Genomic DNA, 22,968 nt, shown 5'->3' with positions numbered 1-22,968 from the left:
TAGTGAAATACTGCCAATTTTGTTTTTCCCTGTTCCCACAGGACAGAATGGGGAGTTTGCTTGTAACATCTTAGAAGCGTATTTGCCCCTGGGCATAAGGTAGGAAAATAAAGTTTAGTATGCCTGAACTTAGAATGTTAAAATGCATCTTTTAGTAAGGGTGATTTTTACATTCTGGATTTGAAAAAAACACTTTTAGAAGTAGGTATTTTCTTGCTGAGCCATCCAGTGTGCCTCTGCTAGATGTGTACTGACTGTCTGTCTTTAGAGTGACAGGGATTGGGGATATGCAGTGGCTCCAGAGAGCCTGAATGAGTCAGTGCTAGGCTGAATAAGCCTGGTCTGCATTTGGAGTGGTGAGGGGAGTTGCACCTGCACCTGAATAGGGCTGTGCCTGCCTTCCATAATGATGGCTTGTTTCCCCCTGTGGCGTGTCTGGAGCCAGGGCTTACACTGACAATGGAGGTTGTTGTGCACTTGCAAAGCGCTCCCCAGAACTGGTTTGGACGGGCTCAGAGCCCTGGCCAGGAGAGAACAAAGAGATTTACTGTATGAAAAAAGGGGCCCAGACCCCAGACTTTCAGATCACTTCTGGGAATCAAGAGGAACCTTTGCCAAGGAGAAGAGCCAGAGAAGCTGAGGAGAAATACTGCCCTTGTACTGTTTGCTGCCTGGGGTTGGCCTGCAGTGGATACTTTCTGGCAAGGAAAGGAGAAAGGACTTTGCTGTTTGCTGTGTTCCCTGCTTGAGGAAGATCTTCAAGGGCTTGAAACTGAGCTTGGTTCCTATTCTAAAGTCTCAGGGATACAAAGACTTCACCACCAGGTACCCTGACTTTCCTTGTGGGGATGGATCACTGAAATAATATCGAGGGACATAATATCGAGTACCAAAGATATCGGCGACAAAATATCGACAGTCAGAATATCGACTTTGTATCTACAAACAGGTAAGTACAAAAATATCGAGTTAAAAATATCATTTACAAAAATATAGTTTGTAAAAATATCAACTTTATTAAAAAAAAATTTAAATTAAATTAAAATTAAAAATAATTTACTAAAATATACTTAAAAATACTTAAATTACCTTATACTAATTAAATAATTAATTAAAGTTATAAATTTGTTAAAACCTATATATATAGTAACATAATATAATTAAAATATATCCAATATTATTACCGTAGGATAGCGGAAGTATAAAATTACTATTCCCACTCCAGAGAGTGCAACAGTAGGGAAAGCGTTGGATAGCGTAGGGGTAAAAATTACTATTCCCACTCCAGAGAGTGCAACAGTAGGGAAAGCGTTGGATAGCGTAGGGGTAAAAATTACTAATCCAACTCCAGAGAGTGCAACAGTAAGGAAAGTGTTGGATAGCGCAGGGGTAAAACTTACTATTCCCACTCCAGAGAGTGCAACAGTAGGGACAGCGTTGGATAGCGTAGAGGTAAAAATTACTATTCCCACTCCAGAGAGTGCAACAGTAGGGAAAGGGTTGGATAGCGTAGAGGTTAAAATTACTATTCCCACTCCAGAGAGTGCAACAGTAGGGAAAGGGTTGGATAGCGTAGAGGTTAAAATTACTATTCCCACTCCAGAAAGTGCAACAGTAGGGAAAGCGTTGGATAGCATAGGGGTAAAAATTACTATTCCCACTCCAGAGAGTGCAACAGTAGAGAAAGTAGATACTTCATATATTATTTAAAAAGAGATATATATATTAATATCTATAAAATGTTTAATTAAAAGTAATTACCACTTTAATATAATATAATAATTAATTAATTACAAATACTAATTTAATTTAATCATTAAAATTAATTATCCATTAACACTAATCATTACAAATTAACAATTAATTAATTAGTAATTAAAGAGTTACTTAACAATTACAATCTAATAAGTACACAAAAAAATTAACACATGTAATTAGTTATAATTAAATTACTTCCCACCCTATTCCCTTATAAATGCTACAGAAATTAAATTAGTTAAATTAACATAATTATCAATTAAATAAAATTAATTGGCAATTAAAATGTAATTAATTACTTAAAAAATTAATTACCAATTAATTATAAACAAATACCAATAAATAAATGTACATATTTAATTAATTATAATTAAATTACACTACATAAATTAACATGTTTAATTAATTATAATTACATTACTTCCCACCCTACTCCCCTATAAACCCACAACCCGCTACAGAAATTAAATTAGTTAAATTAACATAATTATCAATTAATCAATTAAATAAAATGAATTGGCAAATAAAATGTAATTAATTACTCAATACAAATCAATTAACAATTAATTATAAACAAATACCAATAAATAAATTTACATATTTAATTAATTATAATTAAATTACTTCCCACCCTATTCCCCTATAAACCCACAACCCGCTACAGAATTAAATTATGCAAAATTTAAATAACATTAAATTCATTAATTAAATGACATAACATAAATAAACACTTTTAACACATAAAATACACTATAAAAATTCGATATTATTAAAATTTCGATATTTTTCTTAACCTATATTATGTACTTCGATATTTTGACTATCTATATTTTAAAATTCGAGATTACATTACTTACCTTCAAAACGATATTTTTTATGTCTATATTCTGTCCATTCGATATTCTGTCCAGCCTATATTTTGTACTCGATAATATGTCCATTCGATATTTTGTAGTCGATATTTTGTCTGTTTACCGTGGGGATATCCGACCTGCTAAGAGGTGTCTCTTGTTGTTTTGGACCTCTAAAGGTTGTTTGCCACTGGGAGCTGGGAAAAGTAACGCAACTTTGAGAAGCGCAACGCTTCCGCACCTGTTTCCGATGCGTCGCCGAAGAAATTGTCGCAGCAACTGTCTGTGGATTGAGAAATCACTGCATGTCACATCGAGTTCCCAGAACTCCGAAGTCGGGAATCACCGCACCGATTTTGACGCAAAGCCTGCTGTGTGGCTACAAGAACCCATGCATCGTCATGGATCATCGCATTGCATTGAGGCGCCAACTCTGTTGCATCATTGGGGGACACAGTAAGAAACCGACGCATCATCGTCCCACGCAGTAAGAAACTGATGCATCACCTCCTCTCTGGTAAAGAACCAACGCATTACCTCACCCGGAACAAGGAACCAAAGCATCATCTTCCCTGAGTGTAAGGAACCAACGCATCACCTTCCCTGCGACCCTTTTTCTTTGTGTGTGCGACGCATCCAAGATACTTTGTGTGAAAAGTGTTGCATCTGCAATTTGCTTTGAACTGACCTATTTCTACCATTTGCAAATCATATTTTTATCACTGTATTGTGGATTTTTGTTGTTTGGACTTGTTTGAGTTAGATAAAGATTACTTATTTTTCTAAACTGGTGTGTGGTCCATTTGTAGTGCATTCATTGTATTACTGTATGTATTCACAAATGCTTTACACACTGCCCCTGAGATAAGCCTTTCTGCTCATGCCAAGCTACCAAGGGGGTGAGCAAGGGCTATTTTAGAAGTGTATCCCCCTCATCCTGACTAGAATCAAGGGTCCCTATTTTGACAAAGGTACCTACCTCTGCCAGCTAGAGACTCCCATTTCAAAAATTGGTGGTCAGCAGTGAGGAGCTGGACTTGCATGTGTGTCTCACATGCAGTGATTGGTGTACACTACTAGCTGAGTGCAGACCATTACGCAACCACATACTGTTTTTCCCTGTGTCCCTGTGGAATTTGGTTGTTGAAACTCTGGTTAGTTTTTGCACCAGTTGGGCCTTGTCAAAATGGAAGTTAACCTTTGGCACCTGCACATCTACAAGATGAGGAAACTAAAAGTATTTTGCAAGTAAAGGGGGCTACCTTTGAAGAGGGAAACCACAATGCAGGATCTTGAGTCACTCCTGCATAGCTATGAGGTGCTACGCTAGGAAGCAACACTAGCAGATGACTCTAGGGAGGAATCTGAGGAGGAGAATCCCCAGTCAGAATACTAAGAGGGCAGTGACCCTGAGTAGGAAACATATTGGGAAAGATTGGCTCGTGACAAGAGAAATCGGATTCATGCTTGTGACCGGAGGCTGAGGCAGCTAGACAAGAAGTATGAGGAGATAAAGCGAGCATTAGCTGAAAAAGAAATGTGTGTATCTCAGGAAGTAAGCTTTGCTGGGCTGGAGGTAGACTTCAGGTCAGATGGTGGCAGCAAAAAAGTATTATCTAGTGCTGAGGTAGTAAGTACACGACCCACAGATGTGGTGCCTGACTTGTAGGAGGGGATTGACATACACCAGGGGGTTCAGGTTTTTGAGGTAGCTTCAGTGATGCACAGTGTCCCTCAAGTGGATTGGGGAACTGGCACAGGGGATCATATTCCTAGTGGTGGGAGGGACTCTCTACTGACTCTAGATGAGAGGTAAAGGGAGAGGGGTTCCCCCATGAAAGAAGTCCTGGTCTTTGAGTGTGTAGACCACACAGAAGAGTGTTGTTTGAGTAACAATGACAGTCAGACACTGTCTTGCCAATCTCAAGAGAGTGATGTGGGTACTTGTGTGAGGCACTGGATGGGGAGGCAAAGGGTAGCTTGGTTAATACCTGTGTGGGGCTGTGCGATTCAATTGTTGGACAGCATATTTTAAGTCCCTATTTTCCAGAGCTATGCCAACACCTGGTGGAGCGTGAGTTCTCTGACACCAGGGAGCTCACACTGGAGGCAGACCTTGTGGTGGATTTCGGAGGATCTGGAGAAGCATCTGGAGTGATCCAGAAGGATGTGGCTCAGGTTTTTCCCAACCAAGTGAGGTAGGGGAGGGTCGCGATAGCTCAGATTGGTCCCACAGTAGTGGGAGGGGTCTAGGGTCCCATGTCCTGTCTGAGAGGAGAAGGAGTGGGAGTGGGCTGTGTTCCAAGGTGCTCAAAACCCAGGCTCAAGGCCTGGTTGGTTCCGTGAGGGAACACCAGGAGAGGGAGCTTGTCTGTATCGGGAGACCATTCCCTGAGGGGTATCCCAAGGTGTCAGTTGTTGGAGACTGCTGTAACTAGCATTCCATCAGCTCTGGTGTCTGGCAGCACCTCTCAATTTGGGGGGTGCGTGAGTCTAGAGAAAGGGGTAAGTGGGTACACAGTCTCCATTGGAAGGACCAGTGGGTCAGGGGTTTCCAGCTCTGAGGTCAGAGCCCCCGAGTACTAACCCTGGGGAGGCCACTTCTGGCTTTGGGGGTTTTCATGCTGTCAGGTGGACAGGAGGTGGGAGCTCTGCACCAGGCAGATTCTTACACAACTCTAGAGGAGTGTGTTTCCCATGGGTGGTGTTGGTGTACTTCCCCAGAAGTCCTGGGTTGCCAGGCACAGGTCCAGCCTAAGGGTACAGACCCTGGGTAGGAGGGCCAGGTTCAGGGTGTCCCCCCGACCTGGAGGAAGGGGTTACTGCTAACAGTTCCCCTAATGGGTTGTCTTCTGAGGGTACCGCACCAGGTGGGAGTGTGCAGGGCCCCAGTAAGCGGGGGCGGGGAGAGGGCAGCCTTACCCCTGATCTCTGCCCAATCTAAGGTTACGGACCATAGGCTGGGATCCCAGTTGCAGGATAGAACCCCTGAACTGGTGCGCAAATTGTGCAGGACAACTGACACAAGTGCCCTGACAATTCTGGAAGGGGGTACCGCTCCAGGTGGGAGGGTGTAGAGCCCTGAGGAGGAGGACTGGGTATGGCAAAGCCCACCTCAGTCTTCTTTCCAGCCACTGGGTACAGGCCCGGTGCTGGTGGGTCAGTGTCAGGATGCCATACCTGACCTGACAGGAGGGAGAGTGGACAAAGGGTGCCAGGCACCTGGGGCTACTGCCACCCACTCTCTGAAGCCACAGAGTTTCAAGAGTCCTGAGAGGCATAAGGCCTGGGTCTCATCACTCATCACTGACAACTGTCAGTAGCCACTGTGGCTTGCTGTCCTTATGGACAGAGTGGCCACTGGGAGGGCACAAGAGTCACACCCCAGGGGTGGACTGGGCCACACCAATGTGTTGGCCATTTGGGTACTGTCTGCCTGCTGAGACACACCTGTGAGAAAGCTAAGGTTAGGTGCTGCACAGATGGTGTCCATAGGTGAGGAGAAAGGTTCCCCATGGGGTAGCTTCGTGGGCCCTGAGAGTATGGATAGATGGCTCCAACTGGGTTCAGAAAGGAGTAGAACCAGAACATGCCCTCACTGTTGTGGGCCAGGTCTAGGTTCTATCGCCTCAACCTGGTAAGTCTGTCAAGGGCTTGATTAGTCTACACTGGATTTAGGCTGGAAGGGGGTTGTGTTGGACCTGGCTTTTTCAGCGGGTTTATCTCTAGGGGCCAGATGTAGGTAACCAAATACCGGTTGGTAATGGCAGAAAATACTGAATTTCGTCCATTACCGACTGGTATTTGGATATTAAGATGTAGGGGTCAAAAAAATGTCCGAATCGGTAAATTTACCGAATCGGTAATAAGAAATGTCCTGGGGAGACAAAACGGGTACACACTTAAATGGAGTAAAATAATCCCCACAACCTTTTTTGAGAAACTATGGGAGGTGTGCTCAAACAGTTTTATGATTTGCCTAAGTGAGAATTCTACTAACGATCAAATTATTGAGCACTTTGGAACAATAGCTTCAAATATAAAAAGTAGTCTAAGGGTGGAGGCAAAACGCAGAGGCAAGGGGCCCAATAGCTGGTTTAATACTGCATGTACAAGGGCTTTGAAAAATCTAAAACAGGCAGTACACCGATGCCCTAGGGATAAAAATGAAATAAGAGAGTGTAGGAACACATATACTCAGGCCCTGAAAGCAAGGAGAACCGCATTGAATAAGGAGGCACTAGATTTCCTTTGTGAGGCTTCGCAATCTAAAGATTCTGCTGCATTCTGGAAAGCAATTAACACCCCTTTCCCCTACGAAACCAATAAGGCAAGAATCGAGATTGCAATAGATGAGGATAAATGGGTAGACCATTTTTCAAATCTCTATAAGGCACAGGATGACATCCATGGTGGGGGTACTAACTCTAGCCTGGATGCACAACAGAGTTATAACTTGGTTACAACAATTGATGAAGTGCTTTTAGCCTTGGGGTCAACTAAATGCGGTAAGGCTGCCGGACCTGATGGGATTCCGGCAGACCTATTTAAAGTGAATATTGAAATCTGGGGGCCAATGTTAGTACAACTTTTTAATGCAGCTCTCTCACTGGGTCTAAAAGAATCCTGGTTCACCTCAATCATTGTCCCGATCTATAAGAAGGGGGATAGGAACAGCTGTGCCTGTTATAGACCAATCTCCCTTCTTGATTCCACAGTAAAAATTTTAGGACGTGTTGTATTGGCAAGACTCCAAAGCTGGGCAGAGGAAAACGATATTATTAGTGATTTGCAATTTGGTTTCCAAAAAGGGATTGGTACAATTGAGCAAGGGTTAAACCTAATGCTTTTGCAGCATAAATATATAAGGATTAAATCCGAACGCCTGTATTTTACTTTTGTCGATCTCTCCTCAGCGTTCGACTGTGTATCACACTCTAAACTGTGGGATATAATGAAAGGGTTGGGAGTGGACAATAACATTATCTGTTTTTTGAGGGAACTCTACAGTGGAGCTACAGCCTCTGTTCGTTATGGCAGGGGAGGAGAATGCTCCAGGCAATTTAGTATAGGTCGCGGAGTGCGGCAAGGTTGCGTATTGGCACCTTTTTTATTCCTTCTTTATATCAATGGTCTCGAGCGTCATCTGCTGCATGAGTGTAGGGATATGCCCAGGGTGGGGAGGAGGGAAATCCCTGCGCTCATGTACGCGGACGACGCAGTACTTATGGCACGCACTCCTTGCGCTTTACAAAAACTAGTAGTTAGCTTTGAGAAATTTATGCTGAACCTGGACCTACTAGTAAACTGTAGTAAGACCTTCACAATGAATTGTGGCCTAAAACCAGGTAAATCAATGAAGCGCATTTTCTTAAACAATGTGCCGCTGGATAACACCCCAACCTTTTCTTATTTGGGCATTTTATTTCATGAATCAGGTTCCTGGAAAAGCGCTATTAAGGCTAGAACTCTTTTATTCATGAAAACGATCATGGCTTTACAGAACTTTGTTAGGAAATTGGGCAGGAAGCCAATAAAAGAAATGTTAACTATTTACAAAGCTACATGCTTGTCTGTGGCTATGTATGGTTCAGGTCTGTGGGGATATGCAAATGTTGAGCAAATCCAGCTGGTAGAGAACAAATTTCTGAGGGGAGTTCTAGCAGTTCCACAGTGTGCAGCCACGTTTAATTGTCACGCCGAACTCGGCCAACCCTACATAACGGACATCATTAGAATTCAACCCATCCTATTGTGGCACAGGGTATGGACCACTAACGAATGCGCTATGAACCGGGCCCTGCTACGTGACACCCTCAGTTTGGACCATGCAGACAGAATGGAATGGTTGAGCTATGTAAAGCACTTTTTGACCGAGATTGGACTACATTCATATTTCTCGGACCCGACCACAATGGACACTATTCCTAGGAAGTCACTAAAAACTATCTGCCTGGACCACTTGCTGGATAAGAGGAAGAGAGTGGAAATTTTAAAATCTACGGTACACTCGCACCTTCCTACCCTCTGTGAGACTAATACTGTACAGCCATATTTATCCCTGCCCATGACTAACTATGATCGTTTTCTTTTAACTCGTTTTAGATTTTGTATATTTTTTAGATTAGTGTCTTTTCCATGTATGAACTCGTGGAATCATAACTTGCCCACCTGCTTGTGTGATGGTACATCGCAACAATCTGATATTCATATCCTCTTCTTCTGCAAATTTTATACTGCTATACGTAGAAAAATTTTAGTCCCTTTTTTAAAAAACATGAATTTAACCAGATGCCGCCCAGCTTTTTTAGAAGTACAGAAAATGGACACGATTTTAACTGTCACTGTGATTTTAAACTATTTAAAAAGTGTTTTTAAATTCAGGAAACAAATTCAAACTGAAACATCATAGACTCCCTACCGATCTACCTCACTGTATCCTTAATCATGAGAAGTATTTATTTTAATTATTGTAACTACTGTATTTTGTTTTGTGTTTGTTGCTTTTATGGTTATCTGCTTTTAACCGAATAAAGTTTATTGATACTGATACTGAAATAAGAAATGGAAAAAATGACTTTTGAGATGTAGGTAACCTCTAAAATACCGAATTTGCATGAAATTCGGTATTCAAGAGTCTGTATTTACCAAGGATTGAAAGCAGGTGGTAACCAGGTGCAGGCTATAAAAAAGGCCCCAAAATGCAACACTTTGACCAGAATGGCGGCATTCTACATGATAGCGAGTCGGCTACGGCTACAGGCAGAAGGAGAGAGGCTCTGGAGAAGTCAGGAGCAGGTCTACAGGCAGAGGATCACCCTATTCCAACTGACTGAGACAGAGATCATAAAAAGGTACAGGCTACACCCCCAAACCATCCTGAACTTGATCAGGGACCTGCACCCACTTTTGGAGCACCCAACCCCAAGGGCGCATGCCATTCCACCCCTTGTGCAGGTGCTGTGTAGCATACATTCAATAACAAAAACTCCCTGTACCCTGGACTTTAGTTAGCATCCGTCTGGTCGACATGAGAACCCAATTAGCTGGAACAATTCTTTAATTCCAACACCACCCCCTCTCAATTTATGGTTAGGTGTATATTCTCTAATGTCTTACTATCCATACCAAACCACTGTTTGTAACTGTAAGTAGGAGAATCCGGGAAGAATTCAACTCGACACATCCAATGATGTCTGTCCCACTGAAACAGTCCATCCATCCACACTCAGAACTTAAATAGATGAAAAAATGTGTGGCGGAGAGGAAGGCACCTCACGGGCGAACAACCCTCGGGGAACTTGGCAGATGTTCCCAAGAAAAGAACAGTGTCAAAGCCAAAAATGTGCAAATAGAAAGGTGCTAAGCAAGAAGCTAGAGAAATAGCTTCCTGATGTGACAAACAACGAACAGTGAGGCAACCGATGATGAGAAAGGGGCATAGAATTGGTAACATCTGCCAAGTTCCCCGAGGGTTGTTCGCCCGTGAGGTGCCTTCCTCTCCGCCACACATTTTTTCATCTATTTAAGTTCTCCTACTTACAGTTACAAACAGTGGTTTGGTTTCCCATAGTTACCTGTTTTTCCCTCTGAGCTCCTTTGTGATTACATTCGCTGTGTAGCATACACCTGCTTGCCTCTGGGAGTTACCAGAGTGTGATTGCTGCGGTAGGTGGGGTGTCCCAGAGCTGCCTGTCCCGTTTCTTTTGGAAGTTCCTAGAGGCCATGATGCAGAGAATGCATCATTACATCAGCTTCCCTGAAATGCATGCAGAACTACTCAGGACCAAGACAGACTTCTATCAAATAGCACATTTCCCCAACATTTTCGGCTGTATTGATGGCACCCACATCCCAATTTGCCCACCTGCTGCCACAGAGTACAGTTACAGAAACAGGAAGTCAACCCACACAATAAATGTACAGGTAATCTGTGATGCAAACAAATTTATCACGGACATAGTGGCCAAGTTTCCAGGAAGTACCCACAACTCCTACATCTTTCAGAATAGTGGGATCTACACACGCCTGACAGCGGGGGAATTTGGCGAAGGATACCTGCTAGGTAAAACACTGTGACACACCCTGATAGATATTGCAGATGTATGTGTATGTGTAAATAGGGGATAGTGCATATGCTGTCCGCTCCTTCATCCAGACACCCTACCTCAACCCTTCAACCTCCAGCCAGAGGCGATAGAACAGGGCACACAAATCAACCAGGAACATTGTAGAGCGCACCTTTGGCCTGTTGAAAAGCAGGTTCCGCTGCCTGCACAAAAGTGGAGGGGCATGCCAGTATACACCTATTTCCTGCTGTAAGATGATTGCCACTTGTGCAATGTTGCACAACCTTGCGACTAAGAAAGGTACAGAGGTGGATTTGAGCGACTATGAGGACCATGATGATGAACATGCACTGCCTGAACCCAACACAGCAGGAGTTGCTACACCAACAGATGGCAGACACAGACGGACAGAGATCACACGCAACTACTTTTAAGTAAGTAAAGAGACCCAGACAGGTGGAGTATGCACCCAATGTAGTTTAATATTTGGCACTACGCAGGTATTCAAAAGCACAAATGTGCAACACAAATGTCATCCATGTAATAATGGTAGTCCTGGGTCACTTCCCCATTAACTGAAAAAGTCATTTCCGCCCACGCCTACCAGTGTCAGATGTAAGTGGCTGGCTTTCTTCACTGTGCGTTTGGGCTGTTGGCTCACCATGGCGACTGCTGCTCCTCCGTGTCTCCACAACAAGGGGGTTTGTCATGCTGCTCCTACTGGTGCTTTCCTCACTTTCTGGGACGTCCAGGGCAGCAGTTTGTGCTGTCTGTGCATTCATCATCAACTCTACAGCACCGGTCAAACTAGCAATGCCCCTAGACACCTCATTGCTGTTGTGGGTGAGTCCCTCTTGCACGTTAATGCAACGTCTACATAGCAGGGGTGGCTGTGGCGAGGCGGTTTATTGCTTTACTTTGCTGCTGCGCACGCTGCCTCTCCATGCACCTTGCTAACATATCCTGGTCCAGTTTGCTGCACAGGAGCTGCACTTATTGTGTCATGTCCCGCATCCCTGCAGCCATCTCCTTGTTAACATCGACCAGTTCTCTAATGCCCTTCCCTATATCTTCCACATTTGCATTTAGGTTGCTCATCTGGCGTTGCACAGACTGGATGGCCTTCCCCTGCATCCTTTGGATTTTCACCATGCTACCCTCAAACCCATGGAAGACACTGGGACCCTCCACATGAGCTGCTACAATGCTTTCTCTGTGCCTGCGGCGTCTGATACCTGTATGGACAACCTCTGCACTGGACTGCTGTGTGGCAGGGCTACCTTGCCCAGGCAAGGTTGGTGTGGCATCCCCCTCATTGTCACCCGCTGTTGACTCCATTTGGACAAGTGGGGCAACTACATGCCTCCTGCTCTTTTGTGATGCATGAGTTGTCAGAGGCAGTGATGCAGGCAGTTCAGGTGAGGACAGTAGCAGAGGGGAACCTGAACGTTCTGGGGACGCCTGCAGATGTGGAGACATTTCTGGGTCTTGGGATGGTGGCTGTGTAGTTGGTGCACCTGTGTCCTCTGTGACATTCTCTGCACTTGGCCCTGGCTCCTGGCTGTCATCCCTCTCTGGTGCCGTGCCTTCTGTCTCTCTGGTACGCCTGCGTGATGTCTCGCCTGTGGACATATAAGCGTACATTAGCTTGGTGCAACTGCCTCACAGCCACTACAATTAAATAATTTTCACTTGCACAATGTACATGTTGCCTGCGCTTCACTATGTCTGAAATGATTTGCCTAACTTGTTGCTTGCTGTGCTGTATGACATGGTCCTTCATTTACTGACTACATGTTCCATAATGCATTGCTCCTGAATAGTGCTACCTCTACTGGACAGTGGTTGACTTTGCCACATAGGGTAAAGGGAAGACTGATGGGGTGGGGGTGATTGCTGTGCATGCGTATTACCTTTTCTGGTGGCAGCTCTGGCTGAGCTGTCTGCATCTCCCAGTCCACAGAGGCTCTCTGGTTCAATGGTGGACCCCACCAGCTCCTCCAAGTCAGTCAGGGGGGGTGCACGGTTCTTCCCTCCTCCAGTTTTGTTTGCCTGTTTGTGGAACTCAGCAATAATTTTCTTTGTCAGGCTCCTGACGTCATACCACCTCTTTTTCAGGTTTTCTATGTCCCTTGGAGTCACTCCTACAGCATTCACCTTTGTTTGAATGTCCAGCCAAATGTTCCATTTGGCTGATTCAGCCACAGTCACGGACAGCTTGCCAAACCATTTCTGGTGTTCCTTCACCACCTCCTCCACAAGGACCTGCAGCTCCATGTTGCTAAATTTTATTTTCCTCCTCCTCTCTGGCTGTTCCTTTTCACTGCTGCTTGCCATTTTCACAGTTTAAAAGTGCAAAACTTTTTCTGTGGCTCAGAGACTCAGCTCAGCTCCAACTGCCTCTCCAGAAGCTTCTAATTACTTGCAGCTGCCTGTGTAGCCACTTCCTGGTAGGGAAGGGGAGGGTGGTAGCACCTGATTCGCTGCCTGATTCAGTTTCACTTTTATTTGCTTTCCGATTCGGTATTTACGGAATCGGTGTTTACCGAATCGGTATTTCCCATTCATTCCTATGGGCCGAATGGGAAATACTGTTTCTGTAAATACTGATTCTGTAAATACCGATTCCGTAAATACCGATTCCGTAAATACCGAATGGCAGATTCCGATTTTTACTGAATCGGTAAAAAATACCAAATTGTTACCTACATTGCATTTACCGATTCTAAAAAACTGAATCGGTAAAATTCGGTATTTTAGAGTCGGTAAATTCAATTTACCTACATCTAGCCCTAGATGTTTTGCTTTTTGGCCTTCTGTTTCTGACCTGATTTTGTTGGTTTTATGACTTTGCTTTTTAAAGGGACAAATGAACCCAATTAGCAATTGGTCAGGGACCTTGGGTATATATACAGTTTCTAAAGACAGAGGTCCCTAGACAGTTACTGGATATTGTTAATAAATATAGACTAAATAGGTTTCTATATTCTTTGTCCAGCCGGACAGTATTTAATATTCAATAGGTACATAAAGAACCATTCAGACACAATTCAAGTGGGACACAACCTGAGTCCTACTGCCAGAGTTTGGACAGACAACATTTAAGGGAAGGGTTTCAGGCAAGGAGGGAAAAGTCTGAGAACTTTTAAAATGTACTAGACCTAAATCACATAAAGATACCATTGCTGTAGAAACTGTACAATAAATTGGCATGCATATGGTGTACAGATCGTCGACAACGTTTTGATCCCTAGTAGTTGTGCCCCACTTGAATTGTGTCTGAATGGTTCTTTATGTACCTATTGAATATTAAATACTGTCCGGCTGGACAAAGAATATAGAACCTATTTAGTCTACATTTATTGACAATATCCAGTAACTGTCAAGGGACCGCCGTCTTTAGAAACGGGGCACTTTACCACTGCTGATCAGTGCTAAAGCCAGTATGCTCTCCCTGTAAATTGTTGTTATGGATTGGTCATTCCATGATTAGCATATTTGACTTACTAGTCAGTTCCTAGCACAGTGCACTGTGTGTGCCCCTGGGCCTGTAAGTCAAATGCTGCTAGTTGGCCTGCAGCATGGATTGTGCCATCCACATCAGAAGCCTGTAAATGTTACTCCTATATATATGGCTCAAATGAAACAGTTGAGGCTTTTGCAATACCCTACTCCCTATCCTACCCTACCAAGCTAACTTTTAGCAAATCAGAAGTTGAGTTGGCTATTCTGGGTTCTGCTGCCAACAAAGCTCCGGGCCCGGATGGGGTACCTCTGGACCTCTACAATGTAAACCTGAGCTGTGGGCGGAGATCCTGGCTAATGTTTTTAATTGTGTACATGAGGGGGGCATGCCAAAAACCTGGGCATGTTCAATTATAGTACCCATTTTTAAAAAGGGCCAAAGAAGTGACCCCAAGTGTTTTCGTCCAATCTCTTTATTGGATTCTTCTATGAAGATTTTGGGCAAGGTCCTGTTAGCTAGAATTAATACTTGGTCCCTAGAGAAGAACATTTTAGCAGACGCCCAGTACGGGTTTCGTGCAGGCAGAGGGACAGAGGACCAATGCCTAAATCTTCATTTGATAATTTCGAAATACACTATTGCTAAAAAGGGCTCAATTTTTGTTGCTTTTATGGACCTGTCCACGGCTTTTGATTTAGTTAATAGAGCTCGGCTGTGGACCATGTTGTTAAAACTGGGACTTGATCCACCCCTTGTATATTTTTTGGCAGAAATACATAAGGATTTAAAAGCTTCTATCAGGATGGACCAAGAAGGAAATTGTACAGCTTGGTTCAAATCGAGCAGGGGGGTGCGGCAGGGCTGCATTCTTGCTCCCATGCTGTTCACCCTTTATATAAATTCACTTGAGAAGACTCTTTTAAATGCCACCTTCGTCATTCCGCGTGCAGGGGATACTAGAATTCCTGTTCTCCTGTACGCGGATGACGCTGCTCTGATAGCGCGTACGCCCATAGGTTTGCAAAGACTTTTAAATGGTTTTAATGATTTTATGTCTTCACTGGACTTAGTGATAAATAACTCTAAATCTCACGTAATGGCTTTTGGGGCTGTTAAAAACAATTCCAAACAGTTCTACTGCAATGGCGACGTGATCACTAACGTCAAAACTTTTACTTATTTGGGTGTGATTTTTGACACCAGGGGGAGCTGGGCTCCCCAAATTACAGCTAAAACTAAAGCAGTCAGGAGTTCGGCTAACGCCATTTTAAGTTTCTCCAGGAGACTGGGCGGGAAACCAACTGGTGCTTTATTAAACATGTATAGGGCGAAATCTGTGGCAATTGCCAGGTATGGTTCAGGTTTATGGGGGTATGTGAACGGCGAGTCGGTCCAAAGGGAAGAAAATAAGTTCCTTCGATCCATATTAGGGCTACCCCAATCTACAACCACGGTTTCAGTCCACCAGGAACTTGGTCTAGGGTATATTTCAGACACTCTCCTTATGGCCCCAATTTTGTTATGGATAAGGACCTGGACTAACATTAATCTAGGCCTGAACCATAAAATTCTGGAGGACTCTCTAAAATTGGACAATTTCAATAAAATAGTTTGGCTTTCATATATTCAAAAGTGTTCTTCAGACCTTGGACGTCCCGATATTTTTTCGGCCCCTCAAGGTCTAAAGAAATCTGATTTAGAATGGGTTAAGCTCAACTTTATTAAAATTAAAAACGTGGAGAGGGAGGAACGACAATTGACTAAAACCATGGTCAGAGCTCATTATCTGACCATTACTTGCCTCACTATACAACCATACCTCACCATTGTTAACATCCCCTTTCACAGGTGGCTTCTGGTTAAACTCCGGTTTAATCAGATCTATACGGTTCTCTGTGATAGTCAATGTTGGTATAGGGAGGAGGACGCCCCTGTTTGTAACTGTGATAACTTTTCAGTACAAGATAATATGCACTTTATGTTGTTCTGTCATTTTTTTACTGTGCCCAGACATAAATACCTGGTTCCATTATTGAAGGATAAAGCCTTCCAACAGGCAAAACCAGCCCTCCTGTATCTTCAACTTTTGGATTCTGCCTTGGCTATGTTTAGCGTGGCCAATTATCTTGTTGCTTCAGTTAGGATCAGGAGAAAAAGACTAAAAATCTAATACATGGGTTTTTGCATGGAAGGCTAAATTGGTTAATGCTTTGTGTATTTGTAAATTTTAAAGCGAAATACGTACTCCTTTTTTTAGCTGTATTTTTAAAGTGTGAATTATATGAATTTTTACTGATGTCTTTTAACTATTCTTATTATTGTGAATTTGTAAATATTATTGACTTATTGAATCCGTATTTTTTCTCATGAATTTATATTGTCCCTTCTTTGTGAATGTAGAATGCTTTTATGATTTTTAACTAAATCGAATAAAGTGGTTTTGACTTGACTTGACTTGACTAAATGTTACTCAGTGCCTGGGTGCAGTCTAATACTGCCATATCGAATTCACAAGTACACCCACTTGCCAGGCCCTAACCTTCCATTTTCCTACATGTTAGTCACCCCTAACGTAGGCCCAAGGTTCCCCTGTGGGCAGGGTGCAGTGTATGTGAAAGGTAGGACATGCTGTGATGTATGTGGCATGTCCCCATAGTGAAATACTGCCAATTTCGTTTTTCACTATTGAAAGGCTATCTGTTCCCCGAGGAAAGAATGGGGAGTTTGCTTATAACACCTTATAAGCCTAACTAACCCTGGGGAAAAGATAGGAAAATAAAGTTTCGTTTGCCTGAACTCAGAATGTTAAAATGCATCTTTTAGCGATGGTGAGTTTTTACATTCTATGTTTGAAAATACCACTTTTAGAAATTGGGTATTTTCTTGCTTAGCCATCCAGTGTGTCTCTGCTAGGATTTGTATTAACTGTCTGGCTTTGGAGTGACAGGTGCTGGGGATGTGCAGTGGCTCTAGAGAGTCTGGATGAGTCAGCACTAGGCTGAATAGGCCTGGTCTGCATTTAGAGTGGTGGGAGCAGTAGCACCTGCACCTGAATAGAGCTCTGCCTGCCTTCTACAATGATGGCTCTGCCCCTGTGGTGTGTCTGGAGCCATGACTCACACTGACATTGGACGTTGTTGTGCACTTGCAAAGTGTCCCCAGAACTGAGTTGGAGTGGGCTCAGAGCCCAAGTTACATGAGATAACAAAGATATTTACTGTATGAAAAGAAGGGGCCTAGACTCCAGACATTTAGATCACTTGTGGGAATCAAGAGGAGCCTTTGCCAAGAAGGAGAGCCAGAGAAGCCAAGGAGGAATACTGCCCCTGTGCTGTTTGCTGTTGTGGGTTGGCCTGCAGTGGCTACATGCTGCTAAGGGAAGGAGAAATGACTTTGCTGTGTTCTGTTTCACTTGCTCAAGGTAGATCTCCAAGGGCTTGAAATTGAGCTTGCCTCCTGTTCTGAAGTCTCAGGGACACACAATCTTTACCACCAGCTCCCCTGAACTTCCTTGCTGGGAGTTCTGACCTGCTAAGAGGTGCCATCTATTATTTTGGACCTCTGGATCCTGTTTTCAGCTGGGAGCTGGGAAAAGTAATGCAAATTCAAGAAGCGCTGCCCATCAGCACCTGTTTCTGATGCATCGCCGAAGAAATCATCGCAGCGCCTGCCTGCGGCTCAAGAAATTGCTGCACGCCGCATCGAGTGCCCCGATCTCCTAAGTCCGGGATCACCGCACCAATTTCCATGCAAGGCCTGCTGTGTGCCGCAAGAACCCACACATTGTCACGGATCGTCGCATCGATGCGCCAAGTCTGTCACATCATTGCGGAACTCAGTAAGAAACTGATGCATCACCTCCCCACGCAGTAAGAAACCAACACATTACCTCCTCTTCATTAAAGAACCAACGAATCACCTCCCCTGCGCAGCATTAAGGAACTGATGCATCACCTCCCCCGGAACAAGTAACTAACGCATCATCTTCCCTGAGTGTAAGGAACCAACGCATTACCTTCCCTGCGACCTTTTTGTTTGTGTGCACGACGGATCCAAGGTACTTTGTGTGAAAAGTGTTACATCTGCAAACTGCTTTGAACTGAACTATTTCTACCATTTGAAAGTTATATTTTTAGTACTGTATTGTGGATTTTTGTCATTTGGTCTTGTTTGGTTTAGATAAAGAAGACTTATTTTTCTAAACTTGTGTAGTGTTTTCCCTGTATTAGCGTATATGTTCACAAATGCTTTACACACTGCCTCTGAGATAAGTCTGTCTGCTCGTCTACCAAAGGGGTGAGCAGGGATTACTTTAGAAGTTCATCCCCCTTACCCTGACAAGGAGCAAGGGTCCCTATTTGGACTAAGGTACCTACCTCTGCCAACTAGAGACCCCCATTTCTAACAATCAGACTTCAAGACCCACAGCAAGACAGAGAAAGGCAGAAAAGGAAGAAAGAAGGAAGACGAGACAGAGATTAAAAAAGTGACAGGGTGAAAATAGGGATTAAAAACTTCAAGGGTGACATAAAGAGACAAGGGTGCATATTTATGAGAGCCTTGCATCAAGTTTGCACCATGCAAAGTGTTACATGTGTGACACAAAGCTCTGAGTCAGATTTATGAAGCCACGCAAAGTCAGATTGCGCAGCTTTAGGTAGCCTCTTAAATCTTGAGTAAGACAATGCAGCGCAAATCGCTGTGTTGTAACTCCCATAGTTTTTCATGAATTCCCAGAGGTACAACAGCTTGTAACACTGGGAATACGCCTAAGTCTAATGCCACCCCAGAGCTGAGGTAACAAGGAGAAATATAATTATTTCTCTTTGCTTTTTCCTTTATTATATTTTTAAAGCACCTGCTGCCGTGTTCCTTTCGTCCGGGAATTACCAGGCCTCACAAAAATGTCGAGTTAACTCCTGTGATTAATGTTCTTCCTAGAGAGAGACTGGAGGTTTGTATAGTTGATATTTTTACTCATGTGAAGGTAGTGCAGAGCGTTAATTTGTCTGCTGCAAAGAACATGTACCAAGTAGATTACAGAGTGCTTATAATTTAAATAGATCAGCAGGTTACTGCTTTTAGAAGGGACATCTTTTTGTTACTTGCAATTTATAACTTAAAGTCCTAATATAGAACAGTAAGGTATTACCTTTCATCATAGGCCTGCATACACACTCCAAAGTATACATTAAAGCATAGATTAATGTTGCAAAAAGGGTTAATTTGAGTAGAAATTGATTCTTATTATTAAAGAAAACTCCCAACTATGCTGTTTCTTTTTCGACTCTGAGTTTGTGCTTCTCCACAACAAGCACTCCTAAACTATAGGGCCTACCAGTATGGATAACATGTGACTCCTACATTTTTAGTCCTTTGGCTTATGTAACATTTCCTATAAGTTGATTTACACATGTATGTTTGATTGTCTCTGTGTAATGTGTGTGTGAGATGCAACGTGCTCTGACATCCTTCACTAGTATGAGTGGCGCTATTTAACTAATTCAATGCATCTGAGCGAGAGTGGTTATGGAGTCATGGTCATTTTTAAAGGGTGCTAGTCAGAGAATCCGTGGTGGAGGTGGTCAAGGGGGGTGCCAACTAACATTGCTGCACTGGGCACCACCAGCGCTAAAGCCAGCCCTGAATATATATATATATATATTCAATGAAAAAACCATAGGTTATAGACCATATATAGTTAGGAATTCGCATTTACAAAACCTTATTTTACTCGCATAAAACCATTGAAATTCCATATATAGTTAGTTGCGCTAACTATATATCGCGCACCCGCAATCCACTGCTGATGATGTCACATATTACATCATTCATGACATGGTCAGTGACATCACTGATGACATCACTGATGACATCTCAAATGACATCACTGATGACATCACTGATGACATCTCAAATGACATCACTGATGACATCTCAAATGACATCACTGATGACATCTCAAATGACATCACTGATGACATCACTGATGACATCTCATTTGACATTACTGATCACATCACTGATTTTATCATTCATGTGATAATACGATGAACCTCTTCAGACTCTAATATAACCTTAGATACAATCAGTGTAAACAGACACTCACAGACTGTCACTCATCCATGGAGTTACTCACACACCTAGTCAGTCATGCAAAGAATCAATCACACCTCCATTTCCTCAACTATACAGTTATGCAAACTTTACTTATTCAAACATATACTAACACATATTTACTCTCTTATACAATCCCTGATACAAGTTCACAATGATCCATACAGCCACTCACACATTCACTGGCTCTTATGCACAGTTATTTATATATGTCAACTCTCACATGTACTGTGTTTTACATATGTACTTACTTTGACATGTAGCACTGAGATATCCATTCACTCACCAATACACTCATGCACACAGTCAACTGCCCATACAGCTGTTTCCACATGCACTTTTGAAACCATACATCTAGTGAATCAACTGCTCACACATCTATGCACAGAGTCATACACCTCCCAGCCACCCACACACACACTCAGTCTCCCATACAAATACTAAGGTAACCAATCAATAACCCATATAGTTACTCATATAGCTACTTATCAACACATGCAACAGTTTACAGAACAACAGACATAATGATGCACAAATTAAGACAGTTTAGTCACTAACCCATGCACTCAGTGAGACACATTTAATCACTCACTCATACAGTCAGTCATGCACCTACTAAATCCTTCATCCAGACACTTATACATCCACTCATTCTTCAATATGTAAGACATATTTTAACTTCACAGAAACATACAGTCACTGGATGTTGTCATCAGTGATGTCATTTGAGATGTCATCAGTGATGTCATCAGTGATGTCACTGACCATGTCATGAATGATGTAATATGTGACATCATCAGCAGTGGATTGCGGGTGCGCGATATATAGTTAGCGCAACTAACTATATATGGAATTTCAATGGTTTTATGCGAGTAAAATAAGGTTTTGTAAATGCGAATTCCTAACTATATATGGTCTATAACCTATGGTTTTTTCATTGAATTTCAATGGTTTTTTAAATGCAAATTTCTAACTATATATGGTCTATAACCTATGGTTTTTTCAGTGAATTTCATTGGTTTTTTAAAAGCTAACATCTGTAGCTGTAAAATGTATTATTCTTTAAATCCCAAAATATATTTAGATGTTTATTGATAATTTTTTTTTTAATATTTTTTTTCTTCGCTTCTAGTTCGCGAACCGGGAAGCTTTCCGTTAGCTCATCTTGATGCCGCGATCTAGTCCGCGAACCGGTCAACGTTACGTTAGCGGAACAGTGACGCGCCGCGGAAGCGCGACGTATCACGTTATCGCGTAATGCGTCTAATGACGCGCCGCGTTAGCGCTCCCGGAAGTGCTCCGGACCGCGAACCGGAAGCGATCTGGGACGCGGCGCGCGCCGCGTAACGTAAGCGGAACAGGTCATGTGACTTGTTTATCAAACTTCTCATTGGTTCATTTCACTTTTGGTTTCCAAATGATGTATGACTAGGTCATGTGACCTAAAAATAACACTTTTCATTGGCTCAGAACTTTTGTTTTCCCCAAATCAAGTAAACCCCTCCTTATTTCCTCACTCTGACTTTCATCTTGGTGAGAGAAAGACCATTTATCTGAAGATCCACAATGGCTTCCATTGTTGCTGCAGCTGGTGCACCCCCACCACCACCTCCACCTCCCCATAAGAAGAGAGGACCACCCAGTCAAATTATGACTAACAGAGAGGAGGAAGATGAGGAAGAAGAAGAAGAGGAGAGAGAGGGACAACAATTTGTTGATGAGTTGCCCCGGGTTTCTAAACGAAAAACCAGTTTCATCTGGCAGTTTTTCACCATCCCTCCTGGAACCAAGAAAGTGAATGCAAAATATGCCACCTGCCTCATCTGTGACCACAGATTGTCGAGAGGCACAGAAAAGAAGTACAGTATGGGGAACTATACAATGCACCGTCACATGAGCAGGTGGCATCCCTTGAACTACAGCCGGGCTGAGTTAAGGGATCTTGTAGACAATCCGACGGCAACTCCTGTGGCAAGATCTACATCCACATTGTCTTTGACGGGAAGAGAGGCACAAGAGACTGTGCCAAACATCCAACGTAACTTCCAGCACATGAAGGTGTCTTGTATTTACTGTGGTGCTATGCTGTCATATGGCAACATGAGTGTCAACCTCATGAACATTGCATATGAAAATCATAAGTGCCCTAATGCACCCAAAAAGTAATTTTCTTTTTTTTTGCTCCAGTTGAGCCGTTTTGAAAGCCTGTTTTTTGTTGTCTCCCCTCCTTAAAAAACACAAAAAAAACATAAAACAGTTCTAAAAATACAAAAAAATCAAAAAATGTTCAAAAAATTACAAAAAAAACATAAAACAACAAAAACAAAAAAAAACAGTTCTTTTCAGAACTACCTCCCCTTTCAAACAAAATTGCTAGAATGTTTATCACTCTGGCAAGCTCTATTTCTTTTGGTTCGCTTCAAGTTCGCTGACCGGTTCGCGAACTTTAAGCGAACTAAAAAAAATATTTTTTAAAAAAAAAAGAAGAGTTAGTATAAGGGAAGTAAACAGAGAATAATGTAAAAAGAAAGACAGCTAGAGAGAGTAAATGAGAGATACTGTCAATGACATCATCAGCAGTGCATTGCGGGTAAAAAGAGTGGAAAACATTTACCTTATAATTCTTGTTACCTTTTTTAAATATTTTTTCATACTTTCAATCTGTAAAACAAAGAACAAACATTTCAAAAAATATTAAAACATGTAT

The 22,968-nt window shown here is 42.7% G+C and overlaps 1 protein-coding gene and 1 pseudogene across 1 annotated transcript in view; one reads left to right on the top strand and one right to left on the bottom strand.

The window, feature by feature from the left end:
* Nucleotides 1-22,968, top strand: part of LOC147722777 (cytosolic non-specific dipeptidase-like) — a 504,245-nt gene that overhangs the window by 68,452 nt on the left and 412,825 nt on the right. The gene's annotated exons all lie outside the window — the stretch shown is intronic.
* Nucleotides 11,263-12,310, bottom strand: LOC147722778 (uncharacterized; annotated as a pseudogene).

This window comes from Lissotriton vulgaris, chromosome 4_1 (assembly GCF_964263255.1).
Source record: "Lissotriton vulgaris chromosome 4_1, aLisVul1.2, whole genome shotgun sequence".
Lineage (NCBI taxonomy): Eukaryota > Metazoa > Chordata > Amphibia > Caudata > Salamandridae > Lissotriton > Lissotriton vulgaris.
This window is presented reverse-complemented; position numbering and strand designations above follow the sequence as displayed.